The sequence below is a fragment of the Xenopus laevis genome, chromosome 3S, assembly GCF_017654675.1.
Source record: "Xenopus laevis strain J_2021 chromosome 3S, Xenopus_laevis_v10.1, whole genome shotgun sequence".
Classification (NCBI taxonomy): domain Eukaryota; kingdom Metazoa; phylum Chordata; class Amphibia; order Anura; family Pipidae; genus Xenopus; species Xenopus laevis.
This window is the reverse complement of record NC_054376.1, coordinates 35,014,538-35,030,092: the sequence shown is the minus strand read 5'-3', so window position 1 is coordinate 35,030,092 and position 15,555 is coordinate 35,014,538. Positions and strand designations below refer to the sequence as shown.

Here is a 15,555-nt window from a genome sequence, read left to right as displayed (position 1 = left end):
TAGTTTTTTGTATGGATGCTTTTATGCACTGGCCCCCATTCTGAAAGCAGACATGTCCAACCTGCAGCAATACAACGGTTACTTGAGTTGGAGCTTCTATGCAATCTCTTATTTTCTGAAAGGAAAGTTCCATGGCCAAGGTGATATTATGAAGGTTGACTTACATGGGGAGATACTGCCTTCTGATTGAGCCTTTCTTGACCAATTTAACAGACTCTTGAACCTTTGAATGTAACCAAAACTATTTATATTTCCCACCGGATTAGTTTGGAGTTATCATCATTTGGAGATATCATCAGAATAAATACTGCTTGGCCAAGGACCACATTGCCTTCTGTAAACATTCTGAAGCCAACTGACCAGTACAGGCTATATCCAGTTGTAAATCTAAGGACCAAACACTCAGATCAACCAATAAATGTGCAGCTAAATCAGCCAAAGATACACTTCTTTGGTGACCCAGGAGGAGTAGTGAATCTTTCTCTAGATATGGCTTTGTTAACAGCTTGTAAACTCTTTCAGAGAAGCACTGGCAAATTCAAGCCACTCGTACTCCCAAAACCCAAGTGTTCTTAAAGGATAAGTCCTCCAGGTATGGAAGCGGAGTCTGTGGATCCAGAAGCAGACTCTGCTGACAGGGTGGGATAGCTCAGTGTAGATGAACAAAGATTCATGATAGGAAAATGTTTTGGTCTGTATGTCACCCTGACCTCATTGCTGGATTTCAGTCTAAAGCCTTCCAAATAAAACAACCCAGGCGTTTCTCAAACCATACGAGAAAAGGTTCCATATGTGTCAGTTCCACCCACGTGGTTATTAACTGAACTCTGTGTGAGAGAGGAACTCAAGAAGCGGAACATAATGGAATGAAAAGAAGATATGAAGACTAGATAAATGATCTGAGACAATGGGTTCTTGTCCCCGTTTCAATCGCACATATTTAAGAGGCCAGAATAGCCCTTAAGCGAGCAGCTGTATAGAATATTCGTGAGTTATCATGCAGCACAGAGGCTTAAAACCTTAGACAGTACAAGTTTATTGGCTAATATGCACAGTTAGTGAAGTCACTAAGACTCATACATGGACAAACCCTGCTTTTCTTCAGTTATATGTGAAAATCCCACTGTTCTCAAGCTGTGGTTAGAGCCATTGATGGAATGGATGTATCTGGCAGGAATGGCCTGTTTCATTTCCAACCCAAACAGAACATTTCTGGAAGAACAAACACAAATGAGATAGGCCTCACATATATGGAGTGCTAGCAGCATGGGACCCACTTCCTCGCTAGTAATTATGTTTAAAAATCCTCCAATAATATTATTACAAATATTTGTTAAAATTGCAATGACCATTGTGTACAGAGCAGGGAAGTTCATACTGTGCCCCCCTCATCATTTTTCGAATGGCAATTCCCATCATTCTCAGCACAGGTTGGGATTTTACTGTGGGGGTTACTTAGTATGAGTGCAGGAATTTCAGGCCGTTTTTAAGGGGCTAAAGGTGCATTTTTGTTCGAAACAAATGAGGCTTTCCTTCTTTTGAAGGAAACAATATTATTTTTTTTAATGGTGCTTTTTTTGGCTATAACAAAAAAGGCTACAAATGTAAGCTCCAGAGGTTTTTATGGGACTGACCAGGCTCTGACCTTCAGTAAAAATAGTTTATAATAACAGAGTTGAAGATAAGGACTGAAAATTATATTTTTATTATTAACTATAACTTAGGTCCCATGTTTCCTGCCCTGTCAAGGATACAGTTGGATAAGTATGAGAAAGGCAACCACCTGCTGAAAAATCCAAACTCCCAACGACCCCTAGTTACTGTACTTATATAAAGCAGAACAAGATTTTCAAGATAAAGTAGTAAAAGGTGCAAAGTTTGCTACAGGTCTGGTAATCTATAGTATTAGTAGATATTTGTCAGCTATTTGAAAACAAACAGCTCATTGGTTGCTATGAGTTACTAGACCTGAGCAAACTTTGCTCCATTTATTACATTACTCCACGTGTGTCCTATACAATTTGTTCGTATGTCAGAAACTTGCACCACTGGAAGTGAAAACACTACGAAGAGGCCAGTCCACATGGGCCCTGTGGTAAAATGATGGACAGAGATAATAGAGATGACAGTCTGGTGTAAGCTCTGCGCAAAGTCCTAATTAAGTAGATGATTAGCAGCACCAAAGGCAGGTGTGGATCCACTCGTCCATGGAGTAGAATAAGAGTAATTTCAAAGATCGGTGCGCTGTTAATTAATTTATAAGTCCCCAGGTACCCAGATGTGAAATATAGTATGTAGTGAAATATAGTATATAGTGGAGTACGCTTCTTTCAGGGATATATACAAAATAATCGGATCTGATCTTTAAAATTATTTTTAGAGGTAATAGAGTTCTTTGCACAAAGCATCAGCTCAAAAATGGGCAATGTCAGGAAACACATCCCAACTCTGTCCAGACCACCTGCCTTAGAACAAGGTACCGGGTGGAAGGGAGAAGCCTAGGTGCCCCCCCCCTGTCTCTTGAATCAAGTGCTGCCTTACAATGCCACACACAGTGAATAAAGTACAAAAATTAATAATTGCAGCCTCTATGTGCACATTGCAAACTGCATAGGGCATTGTAAACTAGGGATGCACCGAATCCACTATTTTGGATTCGGACGAACCTCCGAATCCTTCTTGAAAGATTCGGCCGAATACTGAACCGAATCTGAACCCTAATTTGCATATGCAAATTAGGGGTGGGAAGGGGAAAACATTTTTACTTCCTTGTTTTCTGACAAAAAGTCACGCGTTTTCCCTCCCCGCCCCTAATTTGCATATGCAAATTAGGATTCGGATTTGGTTCAGATGGGCAGAAGGATTTGGCCAAATCCAAATCCTGCTGAAAAATGCCAAATCCCGAACCGAATCCTGGATTCGGTGCATCCCTATTGTAAACGAGTCCTAGTGGCTAAGGATGATCAAACTTTTTCGGCTATTAGGCCATGGTGTAGACTCGGATGCTCTTAGCATGCGTATTTTTGCAGGCTGAGATGTGGAATTGTTCCCTGCCCCTGCTTCATTCTTTAGAGCCTCTTCCATTTGCATTTAGTCTCATGCAGCTGAGCGGAGCAGATAAATAAATAAATAGAAATAATATGTAGGCTGAGAGTAGCTGAGCCTACACCGTGTGCCCATGGCCTTATAGTTTGTGGTGAAATTTGCAGTCAATCAGAAGAAGCTGAGACAAAACCCATTGAATATCCAAACTGGCCCCAACAAAACTCACAGACTAAAATGTAATTTCACATTCCCATTGAATCCAGTGCATTTCTACGACATTTTGTGGTTTTGCACATTTTTCAGTGAATCAAAAAAGGTCAGTTTCACCCATCACTTAAAATTTGAGGGACACTGGAGACATCGATTTTGGAAGGCTATAAGGACACCAAATTCTATAAGCCTTTAATAAGCTCTACTAGCGAAGGACCACCTAAAGCATCTGGGCCCCAGCAGCAATGCACAAGTCACACTGTGGAAAGTTCTGCCTTTAGTGTGTAGTGTAGCAAAGTATACACAGAACTGCAGAATCCCGTTATTCATAGTACCGTCCTGTTACCCTGTCTTCAACTGTATTTATGCAAAATTGCAGTCATCGGGCCTGAATATGCAAGTACTCAGGAAAACTATAAATCATCATGAAAGATAAGTTGAAATAAGCATGTGATGCAACTGTCAGTCGACTCTCAACTGTCAGTTCATATATGCAACTTGCATTCCATTTTAAATGTTAATTCTCACATAAAGTTTGGGAAGGGATGTCATATTTTAGTCATATTGAAAATATGTAGTTTAGGTCCCAACTGTTCTTGCTATTTGGAAAAGGATAGCATTTTTAGGAGATAAGTATTTTCAAATTACTCTAAACCAACCCAACCCATAACTGTAGTGGGTACAGAATAATGAAGTTCAGAGTCTTATACCTAGTAGCTGTGATACCGCGACAACGTTTTCGGCTGATTTTTTAAATAATTTAATGCAAAGAAATAATAATGACATTTTAGAGTATACCATTATTTTCTGGATCCACCAGTACATTTCAGTACTAGATATCTTCTTTTTAGGAGAGTAGAACACAGTTGAGCTTCACCACACATTCATATAAACCATTATAAACTACGATCGGCAGCAGAAAATAATTTGGAATCATTTAGAAAGGCTGTTATGGGATTTGTTATGTTGTCAATAATCTAGTAAGCACAACCCATTAAAGCCCTGTGGGATCTACTCCGCCACATACTCTGGATCTCTACTACCCAAAAGCCAGTTGGTCAGCACCATTAGACTGAGAGTATGACATGATATATTATAATGGATTGGACATTTCAAGTTTGCAAAACAAAATTTATGTTGGTGGACATTAATGTGCCACTGATTTGGCCAAACTAATCATCTGTTATTTTGAGTAATGACATTTGCAGATGATCAGCTCCTTTAACCCCTCTCACCAACCATCTGGCTTATGGAGACAGAGATGTGTTTCTCCTACAATTACCTAGCGAGCAACATTGCCACCGTCATGTAAAGCCACAAATGTCCTTAAAAAAATGTTTTTTTAAAAACGCATAAGTTAATAGTGCTATTCCAGCAGAATTCTGCACTGAAATCCATTTCTCAAAAGAGCAAACAGATTTTTTTATATTCAATTTTGAAATCTGACATGGGGCTAGATATTTTGTCAATTTCCCAGCTGCCCCCAGTCATGTGACTTGTGTCTGCACTTTAGGAGAGAAATGCTTTCTGGCAGGCTGCTGTTTTTCCTTCTCAATGTAACTGAATGTGTCTCAGTGGAACATGGGTTTTTACTATTGAGTGTTGTTCTTAGATCTACCAGGCAGCTGTTATCTTGTGTTAGGGAGCTGCTATCTTATTACCTTCCCATTGTTCTTTTGTTTGGCTGCTGGGGGGGAAAAGAAAGGGGGTGATATCACTCCAACTTGCAGTACAGCAGTAAAGACTGATTGAAGTTTATCAGAGCACAAGTCACATGACTTGGGGCAGCTGGGAAATTGACAATATGTCTAGCCCCATGTCAGATTTCAAAATTGAATATAAAAAAATCTGTTTGCTCTTTTGAGAAATGGATTTCAGTGCAGAATTCTGCTGGAGCAGCACTATTAACTGATTCATTTTGAAAAATTTTTTTTTTTCCCATGACAGTATCCCTTTAAATACTCATGTGTTCCAAATAGGGATGCACCGATTCCGGGATTCGGCCTCTTTCAGCAGGATTTGGCTTCGGCCAAATCCTTCTGCCTGGCCGAACCGAATCCTAATCCTAATTTGCATATGCAAATTAGGGACGGGGAGGGAAATCTTGTGACTTTTTGTCACAAAACCAGGAAGTAAAAAATGTTTTCCCTTCCCAGCCCTAATTTGCATATGCAAATTAGGATTCGGTTCAGTATTCGGCAAATCTTTTGCGAACAATTCGGGGGTTCGGCCAAATCCAAAATAGTGGATTCGGTGCATTCCTAGTTCCAAATAAGTAACATTTTCAGGCTGTCGCCACAGAGAGAGAAAAAGAAAACCTAGAAGTTTTCATCACTTAGAATACTAGAGAATATGCACTCTCCATTTAAAAGCACATCAGGTGGGTTCGTAAATGACCCCGATAGGCTGATGGCAAACTTCCTAATGACTCGTCACAAGATGGAAAATCATTTGCTGTCACTGGCTATAAAATATAGTTCTACACTCCAAATAATAATGTTTTCCTTTGTGCTGAGGGGAGTCACATTTGTATTCTGGATCAGGAATGAATACAGTCTCCCTGATATAAACAGCTCTCAGAAATAAAGGGATATGTGTCTTTATAAAGGACAAGGATGACCCTTCTGCAGTAATACACAGAGATATTTCCCATTCACATCTTCAATTCATGGTACCACATACGAATCAATACTGGCCATGGCACTGGGTATATTCCCATCGATTATTTAGCACTAAAATAAATAATTCAACAGTACAAACTGCTGTAATATGAAAGGCATTGTAATTCACTTTACATGCGAACACACCTAAAGAACTTGAGAGCACAATACCGTATAAAATAATTTCACTCTATATTAGAACAAACCTGCCAAAATATTTCCTCTAGTCTAAAGGGGTGGCCTCTGGTGCGGTGATCATTTTTTTGGAAGAATAGATCTGCTAGTGTCTATAATGCCCTCAAATATACTTGTAAAGTCTAATCATGTCCCCTTGCAAGTGTAATTTTTCCAGAGAGAACACAACGCAACCTTGACAGTCTACCCTCATAATATAAGTCTTCCATCCCTTAAAGGAGAACTAACCCCCCCAATTATAAAATCCCTCCACTACCCTAGATAGTCACCCCTCCTGCATTCTACCCAGACAGCATGCTCACTTATTTATGCAGAGTAGTGCACTAGAGCTCATGGCGGCCATTTTCCGGGTCTTCTGTCTACTTCTGTAAGGGAACGCCGTATTTGGCACGTGCACAGTTGGAGCAGTCAGGTATTCGTACCAACTTCATATGCGCCGAAAAGTTCAGTGAAGGAAGAAGATCCGAAGAAGACCAAAGACCCGGAAGATGGTACCCTGTGAGCTCCGCTGCGCTACTCTGCATGAATAATATAAGTGAGCATGCTGTCCAGGGACACTTTCTGGGCTAATCCACTATGCGGGGAGGAAACAGGGAGGGGGTCTATCTAGGATAGTAGATGGGGCTTTTCTAATTGGGGGAGGTTTAGTTCTCCTTTAACCAGTTTAGTTGCACTTAGTCTCTGCACTCTCTCCTGCTCATTTATATCCCTCTTAAGGACTGGAGTCCAAAACTGCACTGCATACTCCAGATGAGGCCTCACCAGGGACCTATAAAGAGACATAATTATGTTTTCATCCCTTGAGTTAATGCCCTTTTTATACAAGACAGAACTTTATTTGCTTTAGTAGCCACAGAATGACACTGCCCAGAATTAGACAACGTACAAAAACCCCTAGATCAGACTGCAACAGTTCAGAAATGCAAAGAACTGTCTTACTGAGCTGCTACTGGTCTACATGGGGGGGGGGGACACAAAACAGATTCATTTTTAAAAACACATTTTAGAAAACGGTAGAAAATAGAAAGGCATTATTATGTGTGTCAGAAGGTGAACTACTGCTGGGTGGGGCTCTGTCATACCTCCCAACTGTCCCGTTTTCAGAGGGACAGTCCTTCTTTTGACAGCTCAACTTGCAGTCCCTCATTTGTACTGGAAAGTCCAGTTTTTCTCTGCACTGAACAGCCAGAAAAAGAAACAAAGTTTCTAACTTAATTGGCTTTTATCAGAGAGCCCAGAACAGTCACAGCAGCAGATAAGATACTTTTATAACAATTTCCAGATAAGCAAATAAGTAATTGTAACAATATAAGATAACAGGTCCCTTGCGAAATTAGACTAACATCTTAAAGGGCAATTCACTTACATCAGCAAGACTGTAGTAACTGAAACACAGAAATATATTCAAACTTTCATAACCTGCCAAATTTTGTAAAATGAACGCTACGCGCGCCAACTTTTTTTTGTCCCTCTTTTTATTTCCAAAATATTGGGAGGTATGGGCTCTGTGGTTGCAATTTTGCTTAAACACTTATATTTATTCTTATCAGTTTTTAATATATAACTGTACAGCAGCCCGGTCTTATTGCCCTAATTAAATACTTATTAATGCTGGTTTCCAACCTATTAGTGCTGACAGTCCCCTCACAAGTGGTTTTAATGAAGTCCCAGCTTCTGGCATTAATTCCAGGCACTTTCCCTACCATCAGCCCAACTGCATGCTGTCTATTAAAGGACACAGTAGCACACTGAGCCCCCAGTTGGTGCCTGCGGCTTGTTTGTCTCTTCTTCTCTATTGAGGTTTCACTGCTCCCTAGTCAGAGCTTCCCACTTAACCTTCCCTGGGGGGTGATTAGGCTGCAGACTCAGAAAGCAATGCGCAGAGATGAGACCATTCTCCATATGCCTTTCCTTCCTCTGTAATTATAACCAGCTCAGACTTTAGAATTTCTGTTTACCATTCATTTATATGTATTTAAAGTACAACTATACCTTCACTTTGCTCCAGACATTTGATTAAAAGAAAATAGAAAAGATGAAAAATAATTATTTCCCTATTCCTTTGTTCCTCCAGCTCCCATGAATGGGTGACTCCCTTGTGATTTATCCATTGTCCTCAGGCTGTCCAGTTACATCCCTTCTCTCATTCCACAGCCTCTTGTAGCTCAATTAACCCCTTAAAGGAAGCATGACTTACCAGGTCAGAGTGTTACTATCATTTAGAAATAGCGATGAGCGAATTTCTCCCGTTTCGTATCCCGAAAAAATTTGAGAATATCCCGCAAAATATCTTGAAATGCGAATGTTTTCATGAAAAAATCTTGAGCTCTGAACGTTTTCACAAAATAATAGTGCAATTCAAACGTTTTCACAAAAAAATCGAGCAATTCCAACGTTTTCACTAAAAATTCCAGCAATTCGAAAGTTTTCACGATAAAATCTAGCAATTGGAACGTTTTTCACTAAAATAGAGCAATTGGAACATTTTCACTAAAATAGAGCAATTTGAAAGTTTTCACTAAAAAAAATGACCAATTCGAACGATTTCACTAAAAAAATGTAGCAATTCCAACGGTTTCACTAAAAAATCGAGCAATTCGAACCTTTTCACGAAAAAATCGAGCAATTCGAACCTATTCACGAAAAAATTGTGAGAATTGGAAATTGACGCCGGCGAATTTTCACCGGCAAATTTTCACATGCATATCACTAGTACTCTGTATTTATAATGAGATATGTTAGTAGTTTATAACATTGGCACAGTTAGTAGCACAAATGATAGTCCTTTGCCAACACGTGGAGAAGGATGAAGATTTAAGGAGGTTTAGCCTCTCCCTAAAAAGATCAAGCACTATGTAATCACTTGTAAGTGTTCTACTGCTAGCCTCCCCAAACAAATATTTCATCCACAATCCCTAGACAACACATTTTTATTGTAAGCCCTACATTTTTTGGTTTTGCATCAGTCAGGCTTTTACTTTTTTTTGCTTTTGGTTCTAATTAAGAATGACATATGGTTTCTGTTATGTGTTGCATCAAAGAGAAGAAACAGGGAAACTGAAAGTGATTTCATTTTGCAGCTTTCCAGATTTTAGTCCGGGAGAGCGACTGGTTTAAAACTGAAAACCCAAGTCTGAATAGAGGCAGGGGGTGCGCCATCTATTGTGTGACGTGTTTTACAAACTCAACGACAAACTCTTGATTAAAACGATTACCAGAGGTGGGAGGGGGGACCGGTAAGCGTAAATACAAAACAATGATCTGTAACTGCTTTATTATTAAACATATAATACAAATATTATTATTTATTTAATTTAATTTTATTTCTTATTTAAAATGTATTATTTATTATATAATACAAATGTGTTTTTTTTTAATTAAAAGAATAGGTAAAACACAAGGGATACTTATCGTACTCATATTAAACAAAAGTGTATATAGGTGTATACTACCTCTTCCATCTGGTTACTATGGCTTAACTATCCTAGCAATCAGGCATCAGGTGGAAAGTCAGAAATGCAGATACTGTAATTTATAAAAGACCAGAATTTTAAAGGGGTGGTTCACCTTAACTTAACTTTTAGGGCCATATTTATCAAATAAAAAAAAATCGAGTTTCGAGCTATTTTTGTATACTTCGACTAGGGAATAGTCCAAATTCGATTCGAATTTTAAAAAAATTAGAATATCGAAATTTATCATGTACTGTCTCTTTAAAACTTCATCTTCCACCATTCGCCATCTAAAACCTGCCGAATTGCTGTTGTAGCCTATGGGGGACCTCCTAGAACCTATACAGAGTCAATTGGTGGACTTTGAAAAACCAAAGTTTTTTTTAAAAAATACTTTGAATCGAATTCGATCAAATTTGATCTTACTCCGATTCTAACGATCGAATGCAGCCTATTCACCAGCCAAAAATCTTTGATTTTTTTCATAAATTTCGATTGGTCTTTTTTTTATCGAATTTCTAAGTTATGGGAGTTCAAAAAAACTCCCATTACTTCGAAATAGGAACCTTAATAAATCTACCCTTTAGTATGTTATAGAATGGCTAATTCTAAGCAACTTTTCAATTGGCCTTCATTTTTTTCTTTTTTATAGTTTTTTATTATTTGCCTTTTTCTTCTGACTCTTTCCATCTTTCAAATGGGGGTCATTGACCCCAGCTAAAAAAACAAATGTTCTGTAAGGCTACAAGTGTATTGTTATTGCTACTTTTTATGACTCATATTTCTATTCAGGCCTCTCCTATTTATATTCCAGTCTCTTATTCAAATCAGTGCACGGTTGATAGGGTAATTTGAATCCTAGCAACCCGATTTCGGAAATTGCAAACTAAAGAGCTGCTGAATAAAAAGCTAAATAACTCAAAAACCACAAATAATAAAAAATGAAAACCAATTGCAAATTGTCTCAGAATATCACTCTCTATATCATACTTAGGGGCCGATTCACTATGGGTCGAATATCGAGGGTTAATTAACCCTTGATATTCGACTAGGAATTAAAATCCTTCGACTTCTAATATCGAAGTCGAAGGATTTAGCGCAGATAGTTCGATCAAACGATCGAATGATAATTCCTTCGATCGAACGATAAAATCCTTCGAATCGAACGATTAGAAGGATTTTAATCCAACGATCGAAGGAATATCCTTCGATCAAAAAAAGTTAGCCAAGCCTATGGGGACCTTCCCCATAGGCTAACATTGACTTCGGTAGCTTTTAGATGGCGAACTAGGGGGTCGAAGTTTTTTTTAAAGAGACAGTACTTCAACTATCGAATGGTCGAATAGTCGAACGATTTTTACCTCGAATCCTTCTATTCGAAGTCGTAGTCGAAGGTCGAAGTAGCCCATTCGATGGTCGAAGTAGCCCAAAAAAAACTTCGAAATTCGAAGTTTTTCACCTTCGAATCCTTCACTCGAAGTTAGTGAATCGGCCCCTTAAAGTTAATTCAAAGGTGAACAACCCCTTTAAGCAATCTATTGTTTGGTTGCCAGGGTCAGTGGCCCCATGAGAGATATGAGAGATAGGAAACCCCATTAGCCAGCTCCACAGGCACAGGGACTGTTGAATAATCTCTTTATATGGAATGTGTTAGGTCTGTATCAATAAAGTATAATAATAATGCCAGTGTGATTGGGTTGATGCTAAGGATTTTGGGAGTTGTAGTCCTGCAGTCGCTGGGAAGAGACAATTTGGAAATAATGGGTCTACAGTCCAATCATGGTGGGGTGGAGACAGTGGATCTTTCACACAGAGCTTTCTCCATAGGCCGCTATGCCCCTGGTGGTCTCTCTATGACAAGCCACAGGAATGTGAATGTTTATATCAGTGGAGCTAAATAAGACCTACAGTGACTTAATGAGCACTACAGGGATAAGAAATCCAAACAGAAACAAACCAGGCAGAAATACAGAAGTATTGAGAAAAAAAACACCAGACTGGTGTATTATTTTCCCAAGGACCTCCAGGGCGTTATTATGCGCCTAATATCAAGAGACACTATCCTCTTTTATCAAGAAACTCTATCCCCCTTTTTTTAACCTTCATATTGTTTCCCCTTTAAAAAAAACATCAAGGCACAGCTGGTTGTGCTCAGAGGAATTTTTTCAGCCCTACATATTTGCATTTCTACACTCTAAATACAAGATGGATTCTCGCTTGACTCCGTCGACATCCTTTGCAACAAAACCGTTGGTTATTTTACCCCTTCAAGCCTGTGAGAGTCCAATTTTTGAAACCGTGACCTGCAACCCATATTGTTAGCCACTACCTAATCCATAACCGCCTTATCCACAACCCGATCCACTGACCACCAAAAGAGATTTTTAGGGGCAGATTTATCAAGGGTCGAATATGAAATTGGAATTATCAAATTGTTTTTTTTTTTTTTGCTCAAAACTCACAAATTCAAATTGGGAATAATCCAAACTCATTTCGAATTAAAATTGAGATTAATCAAACCTTTACCCTGGAAACAATTCAAATTTGATTATTTGCCATCTAAAACCTGCCGAGTTCATGTAGAAGTCAATGGGAAAGGTCCAGCGACCCATTTGAAGATGTTAATAGCCGTCCTGACATTCATTAGGGTTTAGTTGAATTCGAATCAAATTAGAGTATCGAATCCTCCCAATCGAATTTCGAGTACATTCAAACTCTTATTAGAGTTAAAAAAATTCACACGAATTTCGAAATTCAACTTTTGATAAACGTGCCTCTTAAAATATGTGTAAAACTAATTTATTAGCAACCCAACCCATAATGCACAAACTAGTCAACCAGCTTCTATGCCCGCATCCGAAAGTCCGACTCAAATCCTGCAGTTTACCTCTTTTTTTGGCTAAACCACAGGTACAACATCAAGATGCAGGAATCTAACTTGGGGTACTATACTATTGGCTGAAGAAAGGTGTATTGATGTGATGCTTTATCATTTTTAGGGAGCTGCATCCAGAATTTCTTCAATGTCACTTTGATGACACAGTGGGGCTCATTTATTAACGCAGCGCAGCGCTAAAAAGAGCGCAGTGGCCAGACATTTGCCCAGCGCATGCGAGTATTTAATAATGTAGCGCACGATACCTTAACAGTGCGATTTGTGCGCTAATGTAGACACAAGACAGGTGCGACGTGTGAAACTGCGTATCAGCTGTCGCAGTGCTTATAATAAATTGTGCGCACAGGAAGATACCGCAAAGGTAAGGATTAGTTGTGCTCATGTATGAATGCGCTGCTTTAATTAGTTGCGTCACATATTGCGCATATTGCGTTCACTTAGACGCATCTGCATTTGTTTCTGTGCTAATATTTGTTTGGTTGCAAAGGTGTTTAGCCTACCTGATACCCTTAAAGGAACCTTGGTCAATATAAACATGTTGGGTGGAAGGCGTGGTTAATATGCACTTTACAAGGGTTGTTCATCTTGAATATACTAGCGCAGCTGGGCAGGAATGCGCATTTTGAAGAGCGTTACTATTACGCCACGAAGAGGCAGGCGTAAAAATTGTGGTGCTGTTGCCCGGGTGCAGTTTTGCACATATACAGACGCAAATCTGCGACGGCCGCAGTGCAAGCGCATTGTAGCCACGCCCACAGCCACGCCCCTAACAACCACGGCATCGTTTGCGACATAAATGCCCAATCTTTTGCGCAATGCGCATAAACAAAACCATCGCAAAAGCTCTGTGTTATGCGCAATATCACGCAAATATATTAGCGATCACGCTTGTGATGGCGCAGACAACCTTTTGCGTCCACTTATGCGCTGCGCTGCTTTAATAAATGAGCCCCAGTGTATCCTTTAATATGCACAGATAGAAAGCTTTGTATGTACCTGCCCTATGTGTGCTATTGCAGGGCAGCTATAGTTACAGCTGTAATCTATCTTTATTATATATTCCCCCATATCTAATAAAAGGCACTATTTACCCAGGAGCAGTAATCCATGGCAACCAATAAAATACTTGCTTTGAAACAGGTGACCATTACATTTTACCTGCTGATTGGTTACTGCTCCTATGCAAACTAAGTGCCTTTTATTACATAACTTCTTATATCTTGTAGGTCCTTTGCCAGGGATCCTTCATCTGGAGGAATGTGAATATTTTTATGGCCCTTTAGCTGTCCTTGGGTTCCGCAGACATCATTAGTGATGGGCGAAATTTGTGCCGTTTCGCTTCGCCGAAAAATTTGCGAATTTCCAGTGAAATTCGCAAAACGGCTAAAAATTTGCGAAAGAGCGCCGGTGTCCCGTTTTTGACGCCGGCGTCCCGTTTTTGACGCCGGCGTCAGTTTTTGACGCCAACGTCCGTTTTTTTCCGAAATTTTTTTGATGCCGGCAAATTCACCGCGAATTTGCGCCTGGCGAATAAATTCGCCCATCACTAGACATCATTATACTATTTAGACTATAATCACTAAAAAGCTGGGCTACGCTATCCTATGTGTTAGGATGTCCATACATAAAGAAATCTATGCTGATAATTAGGTCAGCCCATTTTTTTTGTATGTCCAAAATGATACCCTTCCCAAGCATTACCTTAAACTCTGTTAGATATTGTTTGGGATGGATAGAAAATCCTGTAGTCTGACCACTGGATCAGTCCATGGACTTGATGTTTAGAGAAATGGTGAGATTTGGCCCTGTTTAGTCTGACAAGAGCATCTTCCCATAAAATGCCAAATGACAGATAAAGATAGACAGTGTCGCCATTTTGGATGTATGTTTGGGGCCAAAATAATGGCTGTCCAGGTTGATTTCTGAGTGTTTGTTCAGATATCAAAAGGACAAACAAGACTGACTGTTGACCACACCAGGTGAAAAAATGTGGTTTGGTCTACAGAATATCACAAGCCCCCAATGTGGGTGGCCCCAAATTTCCGCTTGTTTGGTGACACTACTTGCACTTCCTGTGCATCTTCAGCTTCACTTTTTAATCAACATAAAATAAGTGGACAAGAAAATGTGTTTTTTTCTTACATGTGACTGTATGTCAGACACACAGCGTTCCATGTGCCGGGCAGATCCAACACTCTGGGAGCTAAGGCGGCTATCTGTTCCCAAAGATACCATGTGATTCATGCTCCTTTTATTTTCCGATCTTCAAAATCTCATCCTTTGGCAGCATCATAAAGGCTCTGTTTTCAAGTTTACTGTGATTGTCGAACCTATTGCAGAAAGGGTTTGCAGTTTAATAGGGCATTAACCTCTGTGATTCTGAGTGCGTAGGGCTTCTGGAATCCTACCCCTTAGACACTTCACTTTATACATCAAAGGAACTTTCCCACCCGCCCCCTGATCTCCCAGCTGGAACATATAACTGGAGTCCCTCTGGGTCTGTAGGATAAAATTAGTCTGTTGCTCTTCCCAGTTTTCTCAAAACCTACATATAACCCGAAGCTCTGCCTTATTGTAAGGGGCCAGGCTACAAAGATTCCTATTTCTGGCAGATAAGAGACCTCTGTTCTGGGTCCTGGCACCCAGACCCTGGCAATGCAGGCAGCAGCACAAGCAGCTGTACTCTAGGAAATTAACCTCCACTCGTTTAAGTCTAATGCATCACTAATTCACATCATGGAAATAACATCTGTATCACCAGGTCAGGGTTGGTCAGTGAATTAAGGTTGTGCCCCCAATGGGAGACAAAACATTCAGGGACCTCTAGCTGTTACTTAACTGTATGTAGCTTGACATAGACCAATGGTCACATCTATATCCTCAAAAAGCTCAGAAACATAACTGCCATCATTTCTAAAGCCTGGTGATTAATGTCACTGTCCTGGAAGCACTGTGGATAGTTCTAACCCTGGGTAGGAGTGTTCAAGACCTGCCCGTTTCTATGAAACTCAGGCACCACAGGATAGAGTCTGCCCGGAACCAATTTCTAAGACCCAGACCGGAACCGCAACCCACATATTTACCCACTTTGATCCGC

At 39.8% G+C, this 15,555-nt stretch overlaps 1 protein-coding gene across 1 annotated transcript in view; it reads right to left on the bottom strand.

The window, feature by feature from the left end:
* The window catches only part of LOC108712783 (adhesion G protein-coupled receptor A2), a 112,678-nt gene that overhangs the window by 34,853 nt on the left and 62,270 nt on the right, over window positions 1–15,555 (bottom strand). The gene's annotated exons all lie outside the window — the stretch shown is intronic.